Source organism: Pan paniscus, chromosome 13, assembly GCF_029289425.2.
Source record: "Pan paniscus chromosome 13, NHGRI_mPanPan1-v2.0_pri, whole genome shotgun sequence".
Lineage (NCBI taxonomy): Eukaryota > Metazoa > Chordata > Mammalia > Primates > Hominidae > Pan > Pan paniscus.
Window position 1 is genome coordinate 34,218,680 of NC_073262.2, and position 25,242 is coordinate 34,243,921.

A 25,242-nucleotide genomic window follows, 5' to 3' on the forward strand; every position below is an offset into this window, starting at 1 on the left:
TCACCTAGCAATTCACACTTTTAGAGAGAATAATGGTTCATTGTGCAGTACTTAAAAAAAGAACTAGTGCTACATCTATTTACATGGTTATCTTAAACACAATTTGATTAAAACAAATAATACAACACAATAAAATATTCTCAAATGATATGGTTGATGTGATATTGAAAACTTTGTAAACAATACAACTTATTGTTTTTGAAATAACATAGTAATATTTTCAAATTTTAGCAATTTTTTGATAATTATATAATCATTACGTGAGACGTTTTCATTAGAAACAGAAGGCAACTCCCTGTACTAATTTTTGAAACTTTTCTGTAAGCCTAAAATTAGTTCAAAATTTAAAAATTAAGCACATTAAAAATCATACACCATCAACATCTTGCTTTCTCTGGAGAGATAAAAGAAAAAAAAAAGAAATGGTATTGAGAGAACTATATACTTTCAACAATAGCTATAATAAGTTTGTTCTTAATAATATGAAGCATTTATAGCAAAATGGTAAGGTTTCTCAAGTCATATTCTCTCTACTATTCTATACATCTAAAACATTTAATAAAGTATAAATAAATAACTTTCAAAATAATCACTTTTCAATATTAACATAGATACCATTAGTAAATTAATTGGTCAAATCTCATACATATGCATGTTTGGAATTTAATTGCATTAGCAACCATGTTGAATGACATGATAGGTGCCTGCAATCTGCCCTTCTTTTCTCTTTATATTTATAGACATTGACTTTTGTTTAATCTCCAGCTTGATACTGTCAACAAATTGCAATAAGATATAATTCCCACATTTGTGATTAGGATTCAAACTTGTGAATAATAGCTTTATAATATTTTTAGATTGCTTTTTCAAGACTCCTGATAGCAATACTTCACTTTTTTTTTTTTTTTTTTGAGGTGGAGTTTTTGCTCTCGTTGCCCAGGCTGGATTGCATGATGTTGGCTTGGCTCACCACAACCTCCGCCTCCCAGGTTCAAGTGATTCTCCTGCCTCAGCCTTCCAAGTAGCTGGGATTATAGGCATGTGCCTCCACGCCTGACTAATTTTGTATTTTTAGTAAAGACAGGGTTTCTCCATGTTGGTCAGGCTGGTCTTGAACTCCCAACCTCAGGTGATCCACTCGCCTTGGCCTCCCAAAGTGCTAGTATTACAGGCGTGAGCCACCGCGCCCTGCCAATATTTCACTTTTAAGTTATAATTATATTTCACTGGAAATATGTTTCTCTCTTCTGTTAAAAGGGCTATGTGCTTATTGTTTAGGAGTGTTTCAAAACACATTTGATTTTGTTAATTGTTCTTTTTTTGTCTTAAAAAGGCTAAAAAATCAACTTTTAGAATGCATATAGTTTTAATTTGATCATAGAATACAGACATTCATTCTCAAAATGTAAAAATTTTAGCTTTTCAAGTTTCAGTTTTCATAAAACCGAAAAGGATACTTTTAGTCATCTACATTTATTAGCTAAATCAATTTTAAGATTACCTATTTAGATAATTACAACTACTGGAAAGGTCTAATGGAGCATTGTTTTATTAGGTACTGAAGTTGCTAAGATAGAAAAAGGGTAAAAATAAAAGATGAAGTTGTCCATAGGGAGTTAGCAAGATGGGAAGCATAGGTTAATTTTTATGGTCCAAAGGAAGAGAAAGGGTTACATGGTCATTGATTATGGAGAGTAGAACCTGGAGTCAGTCATGATTAGTGAAAAGGAAAAAAAATATGAAATCTCCTCTTCATTTTGTTGCAAGCTATAAATTAGTTTCAGTCTGGCTTCCATGAATTCAAAATTTCCTGAGTCTATCTCAAAAGATGTCCTGTGGTAGATGTAGGGGAAGAAAAATCATTTCTTCTATTCTCTTAGCTTCTGTGGCTGAGATCTGTGAATTAAACTGACAGAAGAAAGGTTAATAAGAGAAAAAGCATATGAATTTTCTTTGATGTTAATCTTTGCATGTACAAGGAGCCATTCATTGAAAAAAAAAAAGTAAAGACCTGAAGTAAAGACCCGAAGAAGAGGTTAGACCTGAAAGAGTGATATGCCCTTTTAACAAAGCATGAGAAATTGTGGAGACCTTACTAGACAAAGGAAAGGGGTTGGAGATTCTACAGGCTGTAAATTATGGGAAGATAAATGCATGCTGTAAATTAATGGAAGATAATGGTTATTTTGTAAGGTTTTGTTTGTGTGGATTCTTCTCGGTGCTTTCTTCTTCTCTGGTGATAAAGGTTTTTCTTTCAGGTCTGAGAGAGGGGGACACCTTTAAGAAGGGAAATTTATGCTCTGATATTCTTTAGATGGATGAGCTTTTCCTGTGTCTATTGTTTCTCAATTGCTTTCAACTCAGAATAATCCTATGTCAATGATGTATATTTTGGGATGGAAAGTTTTATATTGAGAATTAAAACCATAACAAGACATAAAGCTGAAAAGTTTTCTGCATAGGTGTTCAGGCTTGGGAGACTGCCCCAGTACATCATGTTAGAAATTCTAACAAGATTTCTGTTTGCAGAATCAGAAAGTCCTGAGTTATATCCATGTGAAAGAGAGTTATAGCCAATCTTTGTTATAAAACTTGAACTTTACTAGAAACCTGTGGTTGGCTCTGGAATTATTATAGTTAGTGAGGCTGATTAGGAATGGATAGAAGGATGAACAGAAGGAGAACTGGAAAACTGACACATCCATCACAAGATAGAGATGCTGGGTGGACTTGGGAATAGTGATTAATATATGAATTAGCGTCCCAATATTAGATCACTGCCAAGTAAGCTCTGTATAGGTGAAGGAGGCTGGGGATACTGAGGTTCCTAATTCTTGACCAGAGTTATTTCTGTTGTTAAAAGAAAAACTTCACCCAAGTTAATTTTAAGGGAGTTAAATTGAGCAATGAACGATTCACAAATTGGGCAGCCCCCAGAATCACAGCAGATTCAAAGAGACTCCAGTGCAGCCACGTGGTGGAAGAACATTTATAGACAAAAAAAGGGAAATGACTTGCAGAAATTGGAAGTGAGGTACAGAATAGCTGGACTGGTTACAGATTGGCATTTGCCTTATTTGAACACAGTTTGAACACTCAGCAGTGTATGGATGTTTGAAATATGGCCACTGGGATTGGACAAGACTCAGCTATTGTTATAGGTGCATACTCGTAAATTAGGTTTTCAATCTTCTCTACCTGTGAAGTTAGGTTGCAGTTCGTCTACAGGGACTCATATATAGAATATGAAGTTCTTCTCAGGCCATATTTAGTTTGCTTTAACACTGTACTGAATGCCATTTTAAATTTAATTAAATATGTTTTATTTTAATTCATAGTCTAGGACTTCAAAGATTAGATGATATCAATTAACTTTGGTTACAAAACAAACCATTCCAGAATTCAGTGACTTAAAACAACTGCTTATTTATTCTACTATTTATGGGCTGACTATGTAGCTCTTCTCATCTGTGTTAGCTCTTCAAATTTCTGTAACCAGCTGGTGGGTCAGATGGTGCTGGATGATCAAGATGGCCTCTCTCATATGCCTGGCAGTTGGCAGACTATATGCTGAGTAACCAGGCCACAAGTCTGTAATTATCCAGTAGGATGCCTTGAGATGGTCTCAGCGTTCCACATGAGAACTGGCCCAGTATGTGAAGATATTTTATAAGTCTCTGCTTGCACAGCAACTGCTAATGTCTCACTGGCAAGTCACATGACCAAGTTCAGATTCAAGGATAGAGAAACAGACTCACTTACTGATTGGGAAGAGCTGAAAATGGGCTGCAAACATATATGGAGGGGAAGAATGTGTACCTTCTGCAATCCATGCAGTGGATAGGTTATTATCCTATTTCCAGAAGCTCCTAAATAATACATTAAACTATGGCCTCGCTTTGTAAAACTCATTTTCTTTTTTTTGTTTTATCTGTTATATTTCTTGAAAACCAATAGTAGATTATGATAATCACATGTGGTTTATCCATGAGCTATAAATCAATCTATATGTGATGGTGAAGAGATAAAATGAGATGGGAAAGGATTATTTAATAGGGAAAAGAAATAACAAAACTATAAAGGGGTCAATAGATTTAATGACATTGGGTTGATTCTGTTACCTTCAAGAGTATAAGTGTTTACACGTGTAGCTCAAATAATGCTGATTTTTTTTTTCTCACAAGTGTGTCATAATTAGTTGCTATGAAGCCACTTTAAATAACCCCATGTTTCTGTGTAAAAAAACAATTGGCTGATTTTTTTTTTATAGTTTTGACTTGAATGAGGTAAGTTGTAAGTGACAACTAAGGGAAAACAATCCATGATGTAGGATTAGAAGCAGCATTTTTCATAGGAAGTAATAAAAGACAGTGTACATATTATAACTTTCCTTGTGAGAGATTTATGGCAGGAAATGAGCAGATGAAATCAATATACTGTGAATTATAAATAGGTCTTTGAGGGGCTGGGTGATGAATTCAAAATTTCTAAGAAAACAGTAGATCACCTGTGGAAATGAGCAAGGACACAAGTGAATTCAGGGTTCCCCTTGAAAGATGATTATAATTTGCAGGAGTGAAGTTTCCTGTTATTGTTTGTAAAAGCAAAATATTTCAATTTTATATACCTACTAAAAGGTATATGAAAGTCTTGGGTTTTTAGACTTATATGCAAGAATAAACAAGCTTTACCAGAAATAAAGAAGTTTTATTTACATATTCAACCTACTATTGTGAGCTTTTCAGGATATCTGGTTAAAAATACTGAGAGAGAGAGAGCAAGAGTATATTAAAAGAACTTGTACTAAAAAAAAATCATGTGGATATCAGTTTCTCAGGACAGAAATCCATTTACAGATTTTTTTCTTAGTTGAGTTTTAATTACATAACTTTAAGAGGGACATAATTAAAGATGAGATTATATGCCAAATCTTTTCCCAGTTAGCCTTATTTGCAACGCCTAGGATAGCATAGCATGTGGCTTAGATTGTCATTCTTGCCATATTCAATTGAATACTTTTAGCTGTCTAAACCTTATTAACGTTTTAAGATTTTTATAAAGTAGAATTTACAATGTATAGTCCTGTACTTCACTGATATGTAAAAGCACGTCAGGGACATGTAGAGAAACCTGTGTTACCCATTCCCTCCTGTAACTACATCCCATGATTCCTTTCCATTTCCTTGGGCAATTTAAGCCCAATGGTCTTCCTTCTACTTTTCCTCTTCTCTCAGAAATCTTTCTGGATGACTTTGGATCTCATCACTCTATGTCACTGCTGTACCCAACGTCCTTGAACTTAGTGTTCCTTCTATTTGAGCAAAATCTGTTTACATCACATCTGGCCTACTCTATCATATCAGTTAGTCTCCTTTTTTCTTTACCTGCATCCTGTAATCATTATTCTGCATTTCTCACAACATACTTCATTTAATTCTGTGATGACCACATTCCATTTTTTTAAATACCAAACTTGGACCAAAAGATAAGGCATTTAGTGCTGTTCCTACCACTTTCCTATACTATAAAAGGTTACCTTCTATATTTCCTGTTTCTGACTCTACATATGCTGTTCCCATAGAAACTTCCTTCCTACCGATGGGCATATTTTCCTTCTTAGAGAGCTCAATCATTATAATGATTTATACTGAGACCTTCATTATTTATTATGTCACCAAGTCCAAATTTCCTAATTTACCTCATCACAAATGGACCAGTGTCCATTTATGAAACATTCCTATTGTATGTAAATGCCAACTCACAATTTACATACTGAAGTCATTTTCCCACCTCAAATTGGAACCCCTCCTATTTTCATTAATAAAAGTATTACTTTTCTTCCCAGTCAGGATCCAACCTCACTATTATTGTTATTTTATAATAATTATTATTATTTTAAATTTTTATTTTCACTCTCCTTTCTCCTGTATCCCCTGAGCCATTTATTCACTAAGTACTTTTCTTATCAATCTTCACCATTATAGGCCAGGTTTTCATTCATTTATTACTGAATGATTGCTAGCCTTCTATTTGCTTTCCCTGCCTTGAGTTTCTGGAGTTTTCTATATATCATGAACAACACTTAATTGAGTTAGTTCCTAAAACACTGACTTATATTTTCTGCATCTCAAATTGTAAAGCATTTACCTCCTCTCCAGATTTTACGTGATGTCCAACTAGTTAATCCATCTCACCACAAAGCTCCCTACTACCTTAAATCCACCCTGTCCTCTAGTCCTACTCACATCCTTTTTATCTTAAAAACATGTTCTTTCTTAACCACGTGTTTACTCCTGTAACTAATCTAGAATGGAAAGGACTTTATGGCCTTCCCAGTGGTCTATATTTTGGAGCATCTATAAAATTTAGTTCAAATCCCTTCACACCATTGAAGTTCAGTCTTTTTTGCACTGCAGCCCACAGTGATTTCCCTCTTTTAAAACTGTTCAGAACTTGTCATGTGTGCTGAATATCTTTATCACTTCCTTATTTGCTGCCTACTACATGCTTGCCTTTTGTTTTATTTTTATCTATAAGATCTCCCCAAAGATATGTTAAGTGGTTCTAGACAGGATCCATTGGATATAGTCTTTTCTGCACCTCTTCTAATCAAAAATAGAAGTTGTCGCTTGGTAGATAATTTTAAAAAGTGATTTTATTATGAATTCACTGTGTGTCAGCTATATAATTAAGTTTTAGGGGACTTGTCTGAAAGCTTCACTTGCAGAGCAAAAGCAGTTCTTTGACTGATATTGTTTGTTTGGTTGAACAGAACTGTTCGTCAGGGAAGGGAATATGAACCTCTATGCGAAAGTTTTAACTACAGAATATTGGTTAAAAGCAAAGATTCTAGATTCAGGATCTTTGTCTAGATTGAACCCAGCCTGTCTTCTCCTGTTCACCAGTTACAAGCTGTGTCTTTAGGCAAATTATTCAACTTCTCCTTGCCTCAGTTTTCCCTTTTAGAAATAAGGATTATGTTAATAGCAATATTAGAAGCATGATAAGACTCAACAAGTTAATAAATGCTGGTTGGAACAAGGCCTAGGACTTAGTAATAAATTGGCACAAACAATTTTGAGTCTTTATCTTTATTTCTCTTTACTGATCCATTTTCTGAAAACTGTTCATAACTATAAATTAATAGAATCTAGCCAGCATGTAAAATGACAACCATAGCATACATATATTTTGAAGAACAGGTGTACTTGCTCTCTTCAATCTTTCAAATACTGTGAATGAAGAAAGTAGAGGGTCCCTCTCCTTAGGGAAATTAGGAGGACTTAGGATTCCAGAGTTCTCCACTCATCTCACAGTGTTTATTGAATATTTGCACATGACTGATACATGCTATGGACACTATAGGAGATTTTTTAAAATTACATGACAGAAGGGATGCATGCTTTAACAATAGAATATGCATGTATGAGTAGCAAAAATAAGGGGGTAGAGATGAAAAGACAATAGAAAGGGATATAATCAAGATGACAGAATATATTCCTATTGTTAGAAGCATTTGATTTTCCGAAGATCCAAACACTTCTCTGTCTCCAACCCCTCGCATCTTGGGCCCAGATTATAATTTACCTTAGCTAGCATGCCATTATAGAGACAATCAGAGCCTAAAAACTAAAAATATAAAAGGGGATGCTGGTAAATAAGTATGCATTAGAAATACAAGAATGTCTATATCATGTAATAAAGCACATTTTAATGTTTCTTTTGCCTCATCCCTTTTCAACCTTCAGAATAATAGAAATGTATATGTGTATGTGTATAGTGATAGCTAAAAACAAAAAGTATCTGTAATCTATGAATATCTGAAAATGGCAAAAACTTCTCTATTTTTGCTATATTCACAAAACTGGGATTCGGATGGGCTAGACGTTGTAAGATGAACTGGCAAGGCAGGTTATTTGATGGTGTCCTGCATGCTTAGGGTGACAGGATTGCTTAGGTCTGGAACAGCAAGTGTCTATGAAAATGCCTGTTGGTTTTACCTATTAGTCTGATAAATAATACAGAGAAATGAGATTAATTTAGTCACCATTCAAAAGACATCTACATTAACCATCTTTCTCTGCCAGCGTTAGAGAACAGAGTTCAATGAGAAGATGAACATTGATTTCAAAATTAATAAAAAAGAAACATAATTTTTTAAGTAATTTTTCACCCAGATGGCATGAGCCATGCATTTGTACATAGAAGCTGTATTCGGTAATTGATTAAATACCTCTCATGTAGCATGAGACATTTATTTATAACCTATTTTATAGATTCCATAATTTTTTTCTCACTCTCTGATTTATCCCCATTGGTATTATTAAAATATATATTCAGAATGAAAGGGAGAAAATTTGAAAAGTAGCAACATTTTAGACTGATATTGGTATGTATTCGGTTGGTGCAAAAGTAATTGCGGGCTTTGCCATTGAAAGTAAAGGCGCGTCACGTAGCCCACAACATCCAAGGGGGCAAGCCGCGGGCAGCCAGGCATGGACCCCTCAGTCTGCCAGGGCCCAGGCGCAGGGGGCCGCGGAGCTATTTCGGGATCCGCTGCTGCCTAGCGCGTGGAAGGCATCCCCTAGCCCGGAGGCTGGCTTTGCTACAGCTGACCACTCCTGTCAGGAGAGAGAGACTGAGAAGGCTATGGATCGACTAGCCCGGGGAGCACAGAGCATCTCTAACGACAGTCCAGCCCGGAGTGAAGGCACCCATTCTGAAGATTTGCTGTAAATGCGGAGGACTCGGATGGAATACCTGGGAGCTGAGAGAAGGGACAAACTGTCCACCCAAGGAACAGCCTGGCAATCTTTTTAATGAAGACTGGGACTTGGAGTTGAAAGCAGATCAAGGGAATCCATATGATGCTGACGACATCCAGGGGAGCATTTCTCAAGATCTCAAACCTTGGGTCAGCTGTGCCCCAAAAGGAGACATGATCTATGACCCCAGGTGGCACTATCCACCTCAACTGATAACCCATTATTCCAAGATGGTCTTTGAAACAGGATAGTTTGATGATGCCAAAGATTGAGTGTGGAGTTTTCTGCCTTGTAGGTGGGTGGGCCTCCAGGTCAAGATCTCTTTTCCTGTGAAGGTGAAAAGTCATATCTGAGAAAACATTGCCAGTGATCCCTCATCTGGGATACACAGACCAGTGTTCAATAACCCTCCCATTGTTCTCCCCAGTCTGCTGTTCTTAATGGGCTCCTCCTTGGAATGTGTGTGTGTTCTTTGTAAATTAAGGTTTAAAAAAAAGAAGAAAGAAAAAGAAAGTAATGTCAAAGCCCGCAATTACTTTTGCATCAGCGTAGTCTGCCATTCTGAATAGGTATTAATGACAAAAGATTTATTTATTTAAACTGCAGGAAGTGTAAAGCAAGGACTAAGTTTTCTACACGTACTCTAATGAAGGGTTTTCTTTCTGTGTAATTTGCATATATGAGGTACTCAGATTCAGATATAAGGAAGAATCAGGCTCATATTTTCTGAAATGTATATCTGAAGTAAACATTCTAAATCAGATTTATTACGTATCTACTCTGCTAAACAATTGCAGTGTATTGGTTGGGCCATTCTGTCTCTTGTCTCAGGTTAAACATCGAGTGTACTGTTTCCTTGCTTATATTTCACTTGGTTCACATGCTATATATTTCAGGTTCAGTTTAGCTCTTTCTTTCACCTACAAGGTGCACACACACACACACACACACGCAATACTCTCAAGCTAGAGAAAAGCGTGTCTTCCAGTTCCCACAAATGATTTGCACCTAACCTTATTACAATATTGTTATTTTTCTTTTATTTTTTTATGCCTTAATAGCTTCTCTGCTGTATAAGCACAGAAACTGTGCCTTGCTCATCAGTATACCTGCAGCCCAGCCCAAGACAAGTGTCCAGGACACTCTGTTGACTATTGTTCCAAATGCCTTTGGGACAGTCTGACCCTGGCCACAGAGTTCCTGGGACTTAATAAGTAATCAATGCATATTCATCAAAGGAAGGAATCGTATGCTCTCTGAAAGTTGAGATTCTTGATCTCATGGAATGTACAAAGTAGGAGAGAAAATCTTAGCAGCAGAAATAACCGCAAGTTAGTGTGATACCAGTGTGGTACGAGTATAGACAGAATTATACAGCACATATAGTAAAGTGAAGTCTCCTCCAGCTGGGATGATGAAAGAAGCTTCACAGAGTAGATGGTCCTAAATGCCCATTCTGTTGCATTATAATGAACTCTGACAAATAACCATAAGGATGAAACACATAACTGTTTTACAGTTGTTAATACTTTAAGGTTATTAATATTTTCTGAAAATAATATTAAGACAACAAACATGCATCTTACATAAAAATCAACTGATGACAAATATGTTCTTAAAATAGAAGAGACTTCAGAATGTGGCATATAGTTACATCCACACATGCCTTTCTTGTTTCTCCCATTCATGAAATTTCTTAGGCATAGCACATGAATCTCATCTATATGACTGTTCACTTTATTTGGTGAGTGCACAGGAAGTACTCCTTTTTTTCTTTAGTGTTGAGTTCCATGAAAAAATAATTTATTTGGTAGTAAAGATAGAAACGTGATTTGAATCATCCCAACAAAAGATGAGCTTTGCTTAAACTTAGTATTTTTAATATCTATGATAGAGGAGAAAGAATCACAATTAGTTGCCAAGTAGTATAATATTTTTGCACAAAATACCATTGAAATCTGAAATTATTACCTCCCCATAGTCTTTTTTTGTTAAATTATCATTTTTATTCTTATTTAATTCAATTTGCCAAATATTCATTTAGTATCTACCAAGAACAGTGTCAGCTTAGTCTCATTTAAGACAAATATTAAAAGCGCTATCATTTTATAAGTAATAGTATTCCTTGCACTCATCTCTTTAACAGAAGTACTCTGCATCAGGTTTAGAAATACATAGAAATGAGATTTATTTATTTTTTATTGACAATAATGGAGTGTTTCATTTCACTGATATGAAAGTATTATTTCTTAATATAAATGATTACTCTTTTGACTTTAGCTGTGAATGAATTAATAGATGATGCTCATTTATTTATTCCTTCTTTTCTCTTTATTTCATTTGTTCTGCAAATATTTACTGTGTATTTAATATATGCTAAGTGTTATGGGAATATGTGATTCAGTGTTTCTTCGGCACTCTTCATTTGGAAAGTCTGAAATAATGCAATTTATACATAATACTAGCAAAACATAGTCACATGGAAAACATCTGCTGTAAGCCATATTAAATTTTCCTTTGGTACCCATCATATATGTGTTAACAACTTTGTTCAATAATGCTGACAGAGCTACTTTTAGGGAGTTTCATTTTCCTGTGACTTATACCCCACATTGCTTAGCTTTACAAATATATTTAATGCAGCAAACCATTTCACACAGCACTGCCTTTTAAGTCCCACAAAATCAATAGCGTAATTTGCATGATTGTGGGACTGTTAGTATTTTCTGTTAGAAAGTGTAAATCATATTTAAAGATATACAAATAATATTCACACTTTTTCTTGCCTATGGCATCACAAAATTAGGTTTTTAGAGGTTTGTCTTACTCATTTTGTGATGAGACCTGGGCCACATTAGCTCACTCCTCACAAACGTAATGTTCATTGACACCTAGAGATATGTGGTAAGCCTGTTAAGGTTAAAATATGGGCTTTGGGAATAGTGAGACTTAGATTTGAATCCAAGTGCATCACTCATGATGATGCAATGTTCTTAAGCTCTACTAAAATTAGGTGGAAAATAGCATCAATTAATGAGGATTAATGAAAAGAATGACAATGCTATGCTTACCACAGTGCCTGCCAGATAAACAGGTCCAACGGGCAGTCAGCAGTTATTTCATTGTAAAGGTAAAATAAATCTTAATTCAGTCTGAAGTAGCCACTGGAGAGAGTTTATTGCTCTTTTTGTTCCCATACTAATGTGGCCCACCCAGCCGCTTTTTCTCAAAGTCCAATAACAAGATGCAGACCAACTGGGAAAAAAGGGAGCTTATTTCTGCAACCCGCAAGAAGGTTGGGCCAACTTAAGACCAACTCAAAGTCACAAGTTTTTCTCCGGTGCACGTATACATTTAAAGCTCCATGCCTACGTGTGGGAGTGCATGGAGCTGTTTCAGCAGGAACCAACAGGAGTGTTTCATTTAATCTCTGTCTAATCTTTAGGGTCTGGGGTCTGGAAAGCTTTCTCTAGGGCCTTGGAAAGTTTCTTACTCTTAAGTGGGCCCTGGAACGAGGTGTATGTGTAAGAATGATTTTATTATTGGATCAGACGTAGGGTGTCCAATCTTTTGGGTTCCCTGGGCCACATTGGAAGAACTGTCTTAGGCCACACTTAAAATTTACTAACACTAACGATAGCTGATGATCAAAAAATAACTAAATAAATAAATAAATTAATTAATTAAATAAATAAGTAAATTAAATAAAAAGTAAATAAATAAATAAACAAACCTCATAAAAAGTTTACCAATTTGTGTTGGGTCGTATTCAGAGCCACCCTGGGCTGCATGTGGCCCACAGGCTGTGTGTTGGAGAAGCTTGCTTTAGGGTCTGAGAAAACCCAGGTGGGATCTTGGTGGGTTTGATTCCACATTCTAGCCCTTATGCTCAGGCACCAGTTTCTCCAGTTCTTCAATGTTTAACTTACGTATTTACCAAATTCATAATAAAGGGGTCGTTGAAACTGACTGCTCTGGCTCCTAACGGAAACCCGAGCTGCCACATTCTGACTAAGTTACAGTACGGAGGGGTTGATTTAATTTGTTCTTCCTTGATTCCCAAAACACTAAATGTACTCATTATGTTTTAACTTCATTCGCTACGTACTAGTAAAAAACAATGAATATTAGTATTTAAATGTACATCATTAGTTCATTAATGTACATTAGTTCATTGAAATTTCAGAATGATAAAGATGTTAAAAAGAGGAAAGTATAAAACCTGCTCTAGAAATAATTCCACTTTGGCGTTGACCAGACAGATGAACAGAAACTTAAGGGCTTTTAAAAAAAATTGTTATGAGCTGAATTATAGTCCCCTAAATTGATATATGGAAGTTCTAGTTCTCAGTACCTCCGCACGTGAGTGTATGTGGAAATAGGGCCTTTAGCAAGTTAATTAAGGTAAAATGAGGTCATAATGGGTGGACTCTAATCTAATATGACTAGTATCCTTCTAATAGCATCAAATTAGGACACAGGCAACACAGACCCAGGGAGAACCCTGTGAGGGCACAAGAAGGCAGCCCTCTGCAAGAAAAAGAGAGAGGCCTGGCCGGACGTGGTGGCTCATGCCTGTAGTCCCAGCACTTTGGGAGGCAGAGGCAGGTGGATCAACAGAGGTCAGGAGTTCAAGACCAGCCTGGCCACCATGGTGAAACCCTGTCTCTACAAAAACATGAAAATTAGCAGGGCATGATGGCAGGTGCCTGTAATCCCAGCTACTCAGGAGGCTGAGGCAGGCGAATCGCTTGAACATGGGAGATGGAGGTTGCAGTGAGCCAAGACTATGCCATTGCACTCCAGCCCGGGTGACAGAGAGAGACTCCATTCCCCCACAACCAAAAAAAAAAAAAAAAAAAAAAAAGGGAGATTGAAGCCTCAGAAGAAATCACACTTGCCAACACCTTGGTTTTAGATTTGCAGCCTTCAGAACTGTGAGGAAGTACATTTTTGTTGCGTAAGCAACCCCATCGCTGGTATTTTGTTATGGCTGCCCTAACAAACTAATGCAATATTCAAAGGCTGAAACCAGTGAATTATTTTTAGAGGAAAATATGTAGGTTGAATTGGCATTAAGTTATATGTAGAATACATCCATTTGCTTACTTAAAGGGGAAAAAATGCCTTGTCCAGTCTTTAATGCTAATATGTTCTGAGGTTTTAAAAGCATTAAAATCTGTACTGATTTTGAAAGTCTCACAGATAAGAAATGAAAACTACAACCTAAACATGGAATTTAAGAACATGAATCTTTCTAACAAATATCTCCTAAAATTACTCTTACATTTTATTAGCTTCTTATTCCAAAGGAAAGATATTTTATGAGAGAAAAAGCACACAAACACACAGATTTACATATATAATCCCGTAATTTCCTTCACCATGATCTTAAAACGCCTTTCATACCTGTCCACATCATTCTTCATGAATGTCTTTTTTGTTTCTTATAGGCAAAAAATAGAGGTATTCAGTAAATTGCCTCACTTCCACTTGCAGAATTAATTGGGTTCTTTGGAGTATCATGATTAAGAATCTAGACTCTAAAATAAGATTCCCTGGGTTCAAATTGTGGCTCTGCTTTTTACTATTTGTGCAACCTCTGCAAATTATTAAGCACTGCATGTCCTAGTTTCCTCATCTGTAAAGTAGGATTAATGTTACCCATCACAACATAGCAATGCATAGAACAGTGCCACTCATTCTCCTTCATGTGTGTATGTGTATTCAATTAATGTTGGCTTTTTTTTTTTTTTTTTTTTTTTTGAGACAGAGTTTTGCTCTAGTTGCCCAGACTGGAGTGCAATAGCACGATCTCGGCTCACTGCAACCTCCACCTCCTGGGTTCTGGCGATTCTCCTGCCTCAGCCTCCCAAGTAGCTGGGATTACAGGTGCCTGTCACCAAGCCCAGCTAGTTTTTTTTGTATTTTTAGTAGAGACGGGGTTTCACCATGTTGACCAGGCTGATCTCGAACCACTGACCTCAGGTGTTCCACCCACATTGGCCTCCCAAAGTGCTGGGATTACAGGTGTGAGCTACTGTCCCTGGCCTAATGTTGGCTATTACCTTTGTGTATACCCATTTTCATCTACTTCCATTTTTTCAGTCATTGAGAAACGGTCCTTTCAAATCTAAACCTTATTCCTATGCTGTTGAAACCATTGTGCATGTTTTTTTTTTCTCTCTCTCTGTTCAGTAAGCCTCCTCCTAAAGCTACAAAAATGCTCATTTCTCCTCTATACTAAAAAATAAAACTATAAACAAATTGCTCTCTTTCATGGATCCCATTGTCCTCTCCACCTTTCCTATTGCCACCAAGGTTGAACAAGTAATCTATACCCACTGACTCTTTTCACTCTTTAAATCATTGCCATCTTTCACAAGCTCCCTCATTGCTCTGAAAACAGACTCAGATGACTCTGTGGTTGACAAAGACAATGACCTCATTTCTGTTGAAATTGTTGACTACTCTCTACATCTGAAGACATATTTCTCCTTGCAATCCTCTGACACAGTTTCATCCTGGTTCTCCTCCTGATTCTCAGACTACTCTTGTATAAATGCCATTGCTAATCTCTATTGACAACACTGCTTTTCCTCCCTAAGAAGTGGCAGTATTGTATGACTGTTTTCTATTTATCAAAAATAAATTGCAATGATTGTTCATTTGTTTTTGGCACATTGATATTTTGATATGAAAAACATGTTTTGAAAAACTAGAGAGTTAAAATGCTGTTTGCTGTATCTCTATTGTTTATGATAGTATTTGTTATATAATAGGTACACAATAAATATTTGTACATAGTTTGATTTGTTTTTTTCCTGTGAACTTTCACATCTTAAAATCTTTACAAGCAAAGAGAAATGTCCTATAATACAAGGGAGTAAGTCATTTATTGATGGATATCTGGAACTGTAAGTTAAACAGAAATCTATCTATACTTTTTAAATAGTATTAGCTAAAATTATTTTCAAGAATCCAAATCTCATATACATAAGACTCAATTTCTCCTCCTGTTCTTAATCTGAAATGACAGTGTCTATTTAAATTAAAAAAGTCAAACTTGTAATGAAAGCAGCAAATTATTTTGTGAAGAGAAGTTATCAAACTGCTTACCTTTATGATTGCATGCCTTGCAGTCTTATGGGATAATCTGTTGGAAGGCAATAAACAATAATTAATGGGGTGATTTAAAAAAAAAGTATTCTAAAGCATTGGCTTTAAATTTTTGAATGAACAGTCAAATTTTAACAACGGGATTATCCAAGAAATATCTCTTATTTTTAAATCATGTGGTTTTGAAACCTATGGATTGAAGGTATTTTTCCTGTATTAATAAGAGAAATAAGCACTGTTATCTTATTTATTTTACCCAGAGCATATTTATTATATAATTACATGCTGTAGGAAGCAAATTGTACTCCTACGCTTTTATCTGACATAAATTAGCTAGGTCAAGAAAATTTTTTATACTTGTGAACTCTGGAATAACTCCTCCCCAGGAATGTTCCAGGAACACTGGCTATTGCTTATGTGAAAATAAGTACTTAGTTTTATATTTAATACAGTTTTCTTATCAAAAGCCTTTTAAATTTATTGTAGTAATTCTAAATTTCCTCATGACATTTTTCACAGCTTGACATAAAAAGATCAGATTCTCTGTATTTTTTTCTTACATCAGTAATGCTAACTTGTATCAGAGACACTGAAACATTTAGGTAGCAATTGATAATGAGAGCAGAATACGGCCTCATGTTTACCTAATTTTAAGTAACATTTTAAGGCAATTACAATATATGTATATATATATGTGTATGCACACACACATACACACATCTATTTATCTCTCTGTCTATATTATTTTATAGACACAGGGTCTTGCTTTGTTGCCCAGGCTGGAGTGCAGAGGTGCAATCATAGTGCACTGCAACCTCAAACACCTGGGCTAAAGCAATTCTTTCTCCTCAGCTTCCTGAGTAGCTGGAACTACAGGAGCACCACCACAATCAGCTATTTTTTTGTTTTTTTAACTTTTGTAGAGGCAAAATCTCACTATGTTGCCCAGACTAAAATATTTTATTAAAATATGTGTTAATTAAAGACTATTTGGTAACTTTCAGCACATTAAGAACAGTATGAAATAAATATAATTCAATTTAAAATGTTATAACTTAATCAAATGTATTTTATAGAGGCAATGCTTATTTTTAATTTGTAGTCACATTTTAGTTGAATTATTCACTTATTCTTTTTGGCATAAATTAACTTAAAATGCATGTTTGGCAAATGGGTGCAACTTTATTTCTTAGCACTCTACTGTTAACTCTGTCTAAGTGTGCTGGTCAGTTTTATATGTCAACTTAACTAGGCTTTAGTCAGTTCTTCAATAAAATGCTAACCTAAACAGTGTTGCAAAGGTATTTGTAGATATGATCAAGTCACAGTCAGATGATTTTAAATAAGGGAAATTGTCCTGGATTAGATAATCTGGATGGGCTCAATGATATTACAGGGTTCCTATAACAAGGAGACACATGAGTCAAAAGGCAGTGAGAAAAGGTGATATGATGATAAAAGCAGAGATTAGAATGAAGTGGCCACAAGCCAAATAATACCAGCAGCCTCTAGAAGCTGTAAGATACAAACAGCAGATTCTCTCCCAGAGTCTCTCGAAGGAAGCAGCTCTGCTGACATCTTGATTGTGAGACTGAACCTCTTGAACTGTGAGATGATTTGTGTTATATAAAACCACTAAGTAATTTGTTACAACAGCATCAAGCAACAAATAGGAATTTTGTATCCTGGAATTGAAGTGCTGCTATAATAAATGTCTATGAAAAGAGTCAAACTATTCAAAATATTTAACCTCTATTAAAGAGGTTTATCCTGAGCCAAACATGAGTGACCATGGTCAGAGGCACAGTCTCAGGAGGTCCTGAGAACACGTGCCCAAGGTGTTTGGGTTATAGCGTGGTTTTATACATTTTAGGGAGACATAAGACATCAATCAACACATGTGAGACATACATTGCTTCAGTTGGGAAAGGCAAGACAACTCAAACAGGGGAGTCCTAGGTCATAGGTGGATTCAAAGAATTTCTGATTGGCAATTTGTTGAAAGAGTTCAATTGTTATCTAAAGATCTGGATTCAGTAGAAAGGAGTGTCTGGGTTAAGAAAAGGGGTTGTGGAGACCAGGGTTCTTATTATGTAGATGGAGTCTCATAGATGGCCACCCTTAGAGATAATAGATAGCAAATATGTCCTATTCAGACCTTTAAAAGGTGTTTGACTCTCAGTAAATGTCTTTGAGATTAGGAGGGCCTGAATGGAGAAAGAGCTGGTTATGTTATTAGAGGTTTACAGGACCATTCCAAAATATGTCAAAGAAATATATTTCAGGCAGTAGTTCATGCCTGTAATCTCAGCATTTTGGGAGGCCGAGGCAGGTGGATCACCTGAGGGCAGGAGTTTGAGACCAGCCTGACCAACATGGTTAAACCCCGTCTCTACTAAAAATACAAAAAATTAGCCAGGCGTGGTGGTGGGCACCTGTAATCCCAGCTTCTCAGGGGGCTGAGGCAGGAGAATCACTTGAACCCAGGAGGCAGAGGTTGCAGTGAGCCAGAGTTGCCCCATTGCACTCCAGCCTGGGCGACAAAGGAAGACTGTCTCAAAAAAAGAAGAAAAAAAAAGAAAAAAGAAAAGAGATATATTTCGGGGTAAAATATGTTGCAGGTTGGAGTTGGTATGTTATTGCTACAAAGAGTCTGTTCTGTCAGTCTTAGGATCTCTGTTTTAATGTTAATGCTGGTCAGTTGTGTCTAAAGTCCAAAAGGGAGAGGGTATAGTGAGGTATGTATGGACCCTCCCTTTCTGTCACGGCCTGAACTAGTTTTTCAAGTTTCTTTGGAATCCCCTTGACTGAGAAGGGGGTCCATTCATTTGGTTCACGGCTTAGAATCTTATTTTTTGTTTGCACAGATACCTAAAAATCTGTAAATGGCTTTTAAATTGGGTACTGGGTAGAGGTTGGAAGAACTTTTAGGACAATAATAGAAAAAGCCTGGATTGCCTTGAATAGACCGTTCATAGATATAGATGCTAAAATTATTCTCATGGTGACTCAGAAGTAAAGAGCATGGTGGAAAAAACTGTATTAACTCAGAGAATACTTAAATCATTATAAATAAACTGTCGTTAGAAATGTGGACATGAAGAATATTGATGAGGGCTCAAAGAGAAATGAATATGTTATTGAAAACTAGAAAAAAGAGATTAAGCACATTAAGAATACTATGAAATAAATATAATTACATTTGAAATAATATAATGTAATCAAATGTACTTTATAGAGGCAATGCTTGTAATACCTTAATTGATTTCTGCCATTTTACATACAGCAGGAGTTGTAAGCAATGAACTTTGATATTTAACTTTGGATATTTCCAAGCAAGATGTTGATGTGTTCTGGTTTCCTTCTTTCTGCTTATAATAAAATGCAGAAGTAAAACGATAGATTGAGGGAAGAACTGTTAAGCAAAAAATAACCAGGGCTTGATTATTTGGGAAATTCTCAATCTGTCCAGATTGCAAATAACACTAAAATTAGAAGATTCACTGTTAGGAAAGTGAATGGTTGGACAACTTTTTGTTAGTGCCTCAGAAGAAAGAAGAGCTAAAAGTGTTCATTCACATAGAGAGCTCTTTGAAGTGATCACGTTACTTGTGGATCTTTTCTTCCATTTCTGCAGAAGCTAAAAAATAAGGATGGAATTATCTTGGAAATACCTGTGTAGGGGCCTCTTGTTTAATGGTGCAAATTCCCAGGACATACAAGAAGACACAACGTTTTTGAGAATATTATAACAGCAGAAACATTGCCAGTTTGGACTGTAAGAGAAACAGAGAGGAGGAAATAAAAGAAGACTATAAGACTCCCAAATTTCTATAGGCAAGAAATGGGTTGGTAATACTATTTATCTGCAAACCCATCAAAAAGGAAGAACAATTCAGAGGGAAGAGTGAAAGGTAGAGAAGGCCGATATTTGAGCCACAGAGAATTTTTCCCAGGCTTTAACAATAAATGGAGTTTACTCTGCTGGATTTCAAAATTGCTTGGAACTGGTGAATTTTTTTTTTTTTTTTTTTTTTTTTTTTTTTTTTTTTAGATGGAGTCTCATTCTGTCACCCAGGCTGGAGTGCAATGGTGCGATTTCTGCTCACTGCAACCTCTGCCTCCTGGGTTCAAGCGATTCTCCTGCCTCAGCTTCCTGAGTAGCTGGGATTACAGGTGCACACCACCACGCCCAGCTAATTTTTGTATTTTTAGTAGAGAGGAGGTTTCACCATGTTGGTCAGGCTGGTCTCAACTCCTGACCTTCTGACCCGCCGCCTTGGCCTCCCAAAGTACTGGGATTACAGGCGTGAGCCACTGAGCCCAGCCTGGTGACTCATTTTATCCTTCCATTTTCTCCATTTTTGAACAGAAATGTCTATAACTAGCATCCTATACTTGTCCCACATTGTATTTTGGAAACAGATAACTTATTTTCTAGTTTTACAGGTCCACAGATGGACAGGAATTTTGGACCAGGATAGACCATGCCCAGAATTTTAAACATAGCTGATTTAGATGATGAAATTACAGACTTTTGACTTTATGAGATTAGAAGAGATTTTGGACTTGAGTTGATGCTATTAATGATTTGAGACTTTTGAGGACCTTGGTATGGAATATGCTTACTTTGCACACTGAGCTGACATAAATCTTTGAGAACCAGGAACAACTGCATTAGTTCAAATGATGGCTCCCAAAAGATACCCAGGTCCTATCACAAACCTGTGAATTTGTTACCTCACATGATAAAAGGGACTTTCCTGCTGTAATTAAGTTAAGGATATTGAGATGGAAAAAATATCCTAGATGATTTGAATGGGCCCAACTTAATCACAGAGTCCTTATAAGATAGAGGCAGAAAGATTAGAGATAGAGAGAAAAAAATGTTAAGGATGAAAACAGATGTGCGAGGAATGCACCTGAAGGTGGAGAAAGAGGCCAAGGAATGTGCATGTTCCCTGGAAACTGGAAAAGACAAGAAAACGGATTTTGTTTGTTTGTTTGTTTGTTTGAGATGGAGTCTCGCTCTGTTGCCCAGGTTAGACTGCAATGGCGCTATCTTGGCTCACTGCAAGCTCTGCCTCTCGGATTCACGACATTCTCCTGCCTCAGCCTCCCAGGTAGCTGGTACTACAGGCGCCCGCCATCATGCTCGGCTAATTTTTTTGTATTTTTAGTAGAGACGGGGTTTCACCGTGTTAGCCAGGATGGTCTCAATCTCCTGACCTCATGATCCACCCGCCTTGGCCTCCCAAAGTGCTGGGATTACAGGCGTGAGCCACCATGTCCGGCCAAGAAAACATATTTTTTTCTAAATGAGCCCTCAAAAGAAATATGGGCCTGTATATACCTTAGTTTTAGCTCAATGATACAGATTGTAGACTTCTGACCTTTATAATTGTAAAATAATAAATGTATGTTCTTTTAAGCTACCAAAGCAGTGGTAATTTGTTATAACTGCAATAAGAAATGAATCCACCAATTTAGATATATTTAAAATGTTTGCAATTCTAACATACTTTTATTTAAAATGGTAGGCCTGCCCTATATCCTTTCATCATAGGCACCTGCTTTAAAGCATTTTACTGATTTCTGTATTTACTTTAGTATTTAAATAACGTGGCTACATTTTCAGTTTCTGCATCTTCAGCCTTAGGCATTATGTATTGACCTTGTGCATTATTTATTGACTTCCTACTGCCATTTTCAATCCCCTTAACCTAATATGTCGTAATTTTATCAAGACACATATTCTGCACAAAAGTAATATTGGAATATTTCTTCAACATTATTCTAGGGATTCTCTTTGCCTGGATTTGTACTGAACTGCTCTTATATTTTTTTGTATACGATGTCTTATTTTTTTAAAAGATTAACTATAACATTGGTTCCTCAGTTCAGAGAACCTATGTTTTACCCTTCAGGGAATAAATATCCAATCTTCTATATACAGGATCCTCTGCAGGGTCTAGCCTTCTAAAGTATAAAGAGGATCTGGGGACCTCACTGCCTCCTAAATAGATCTTCCACCAGTCCTTCTAGTTTTAGCATTTACATTATCTCTATTTATACAAGTATCCATTACTTGCAAATTTATTAGGTTTAGGAAGTGGACTTTCCTCGCCTTTATCTTACCATTTAGAGCTGCGGAGGCTATTAAATCAGTAACTACTTGACCACTTTTCTTTCTACCTTTTTTTGTCAATATCTTTTCCAACTTTCTTTGTGCCTTGGGCTCATGACTTTAAACAAAAATTATTTTAATGTAACTTTAGTAAAATTTTAGTTAAGTTTCAGGAAGCAATGGATATAAATGCAAACATTAATTTTAAGTCCCTTTGGATACATTAACATAAATTGGATGCGTAGTGTCTTCTTGTTTCTGTGTTATGCATTCTTACATTTAAACATCTACCAGTGTCACGTGGTATTGTTAATTCCCATTGGGAAACATTCTTAGAGAGGTTTGCCAAAGTCTGTGCTACTTCTCAAGTTTTGAGTCCAGACCCAAATTTAGAGAAAATATTTTAACATTAAGTATACTGTATTTTATTTCGAAGACTAATTTATGTTAAGATATTGTACTGTCTCTACAAGATTCAATGCAGGCAAAATATTTATTTTAATTTTGTGATTGCTAAATACTATTTATGAAAACTATAGTAATATGAATTAATATGTGTGTGATTATCACTATGTGAGTGAAATATTGTATAAGACATGGACGATTCGAAACAATCTAAACAATTTTTAGGACAAAAATTCCTTAATCTTTAAACTCCAGTTCCTAAACTTATTTTATTATAATGTTACAACCAATAATAAAGAATTAAAAAGAATCCCATGGTAGACTGGGAAAAAACAATTTCTTCTGTATAAAAAAAAATTGTCAATAAAAGTAACAGTTATATACTCCTTTGTTTCTAGCATATCTAGCACATGGTAAAGACTTCATGATTAGTTATGGAACGTTAATCGAAAAATGATAATTAAATCTTGGAACGTGATTAGTTTCCTTTGCACCTTCCATTTAATTTCCTCTTCCATGGATACTTCTGTTTCTTTCCCTTTTTAAAACTCTTCTAGTTTATCATTACTTATTCCCAGAGCTGTTACAAAATCTTCCTAAATGGTCTTCCCTCCACTTGCTATTAACCCATCCTAATATGGTTGTGTGACTTGTAGATCTGTAGACCCAATAAAGAATAAAGTTGTTGGATTATTAACATGATATACTACTGTGTGTAAATAATAACACTTTTTGGTTTGTAAAAATATTGTCTTTACTGTCTCATTAATTTTTTTATATCCCTATAAGAGCCAGATAACAGGTATTAATATTTACTAATAAAGAAACACATTTGGGGAAATTACATTCCTACTACCATGTCCATGGCTTATGAATGACAAAGCAAGCACTTGAATGCAGATACCCTGATACCCAGTTCTCTTCTCTAAACGATATAGTGAAATAACATTCCTATTTCAGACTCTTAGAAACCCTGTGCCTAAAACCTTCAACCAAAGAAATCTCTTCATCTGTCATTCAACGCTCTTCAAAACATTCTTCCATTCCATTCTAATTTCTCATCCTTTCATTATCCCATTGGTTTTACATAAATACCTTTAATATACAATTTTTAGTCCCGTATTTTACATTTTCTCTTGTGAGAGAACTTATCTGGAAAATTCATATTTTTTATTTTTCTTTGTATAAGTGCTGGTCAGTTTCACAGACCCCTTTGTGGCATTCACCATTTGCCCTAGTTTTTAGAAACTACTTGAACTTTATTTCTAAAACATATAGTGGCTTGATAAATATTTTACAGCAAATATAGAGACATATCAGAAATTCTGATGTAGGTTTATAACCAATTTTGATGAATATATAAATAAAATTTATGTTTATTTTCATTTGTGGAATACATTTTGAAGGAGGCTATTTATATGAACAATAGCAGGTCCAGAAGACCAAACAGTTTACACTTGTAAAATTGTTTAAAATTATGACCCTCTAAGCTGAGTATTGTCTAATTACAATCAATGTGAAACATGTTACAAAAACATGCCTACAGTAAATCTCCATTGTTACATGTATTATGATTTTTTTACTTAAATTCAGATACCATTTCAAAAAAAATGACCAAAGTAATACATAATAAATATATATGTATATTTGACCCTAAATATTCTTTTTTTTTTTTTTTTTTTTTTTTTTTTTTTTTGAGACGGAGTCTCGCTCTGTCACCCAGGCTGGAGTACAGTGGCGCAATCTCGGCTCACTGCAAGCACCACCTTCCGGGTTCACACCATTCTCCTGCCTCAGCCTCTCCAGCAGCTGGGACTAAGGTGCACGCCGCCACACCCGGCTAATTTTTGTATTTTTAGTAGAGACGGGGTTTCACCATGTTAGCCAGGGTGGTCTCGATCTCCTGACGTCGTGATCCACCTGCCTCGGCCTCCCAAAGTGCTGGGATTACAGGCATGAGCCACTGCTCCTGGCCAATATTCTAACATTCTAAGCTACAAGAAGTCTGATTTTAATTTTCAGTTTTCATGTGTATTGTTTAGGTCATTAAATACCTTTTGAGTTTCTACTGGTTATGAAACACTACTTCCTCATAAAGGAGACCCCCAAAAGAACACAGTATGATTTTTGACTTCAGGAACTTTTGCTATTATAAAGTAGAAGAGAATTAGCCAAGTTCGTAAATAACTGTAAAATAAGGCAGAATGTAATTAATGTCTTGCAGAGCAAAAAAGCGTATATTCTGAGAGAATGGAGAAATCACTTTTCAACTCTGAGACTCAGACAAAGAGAAAAGATTAGAGCTGAATTGTATGTGCTAAAAAGAATAAAAATATCTGTGTAACTAGGAAAAGTGTTATGTACTGGAGGGAAAAAGGAACACATGGATTTTGAAAGATATTCAAACAAAGGTCATGGAGTGTTCAAATGTTTCCAGTTGACCAAAGATACTGCAGTCTGTAGAGCAGAAAAATTATTTGAAGGAGCAACAGAATTTTAAAAATAAATCCAACAATACTATCCAAGGTGTATAGGAAGAGAGTAAACATTGTTAGCAGTCATTCTAGCTTGCAGCCTTAGCAAACCTAGGTGTGCACTCATGTATCAACTGCTCTTTAGGTAAACATTTGTTTTATATCAGGGTAAATGAAACTTAAATGGTTCAACTCTATTGCCTGATGTCTCCGGGTGGTATTGAGGCAAAGGTTATCATAGCTAAAAACCTGAATATATGGACCTTTTCTAGTTGGTAACTAAGTTGATTCTCTGCACTGCATTTTTCATGCATTTATTCAATATTTATTTCTTTTCTGCTCTGTCCCAGGC

General features: G+C 35.8%; 1 protein-coding gene and 1 pseudogene across 3 annotated transcripts in view; both read left to right on the forward strand.

Moving 5' to 3' along the window:
- The window catches only part of LRP1B (LDL receptor related protein 1B), a 1,910,203-nt gene that overhangs the window by 1,448,199 nt on the left and 436,762 nt on the right, over window positions 1-25,242 (forward strand). The window lies entirely within an intron of this gene.
- LOC103786817 (coordinator of PRMT5 and differentiation stimulator-like) lies at window positions 8,392-10,666 on the forward strand (annotated as a pseudogene).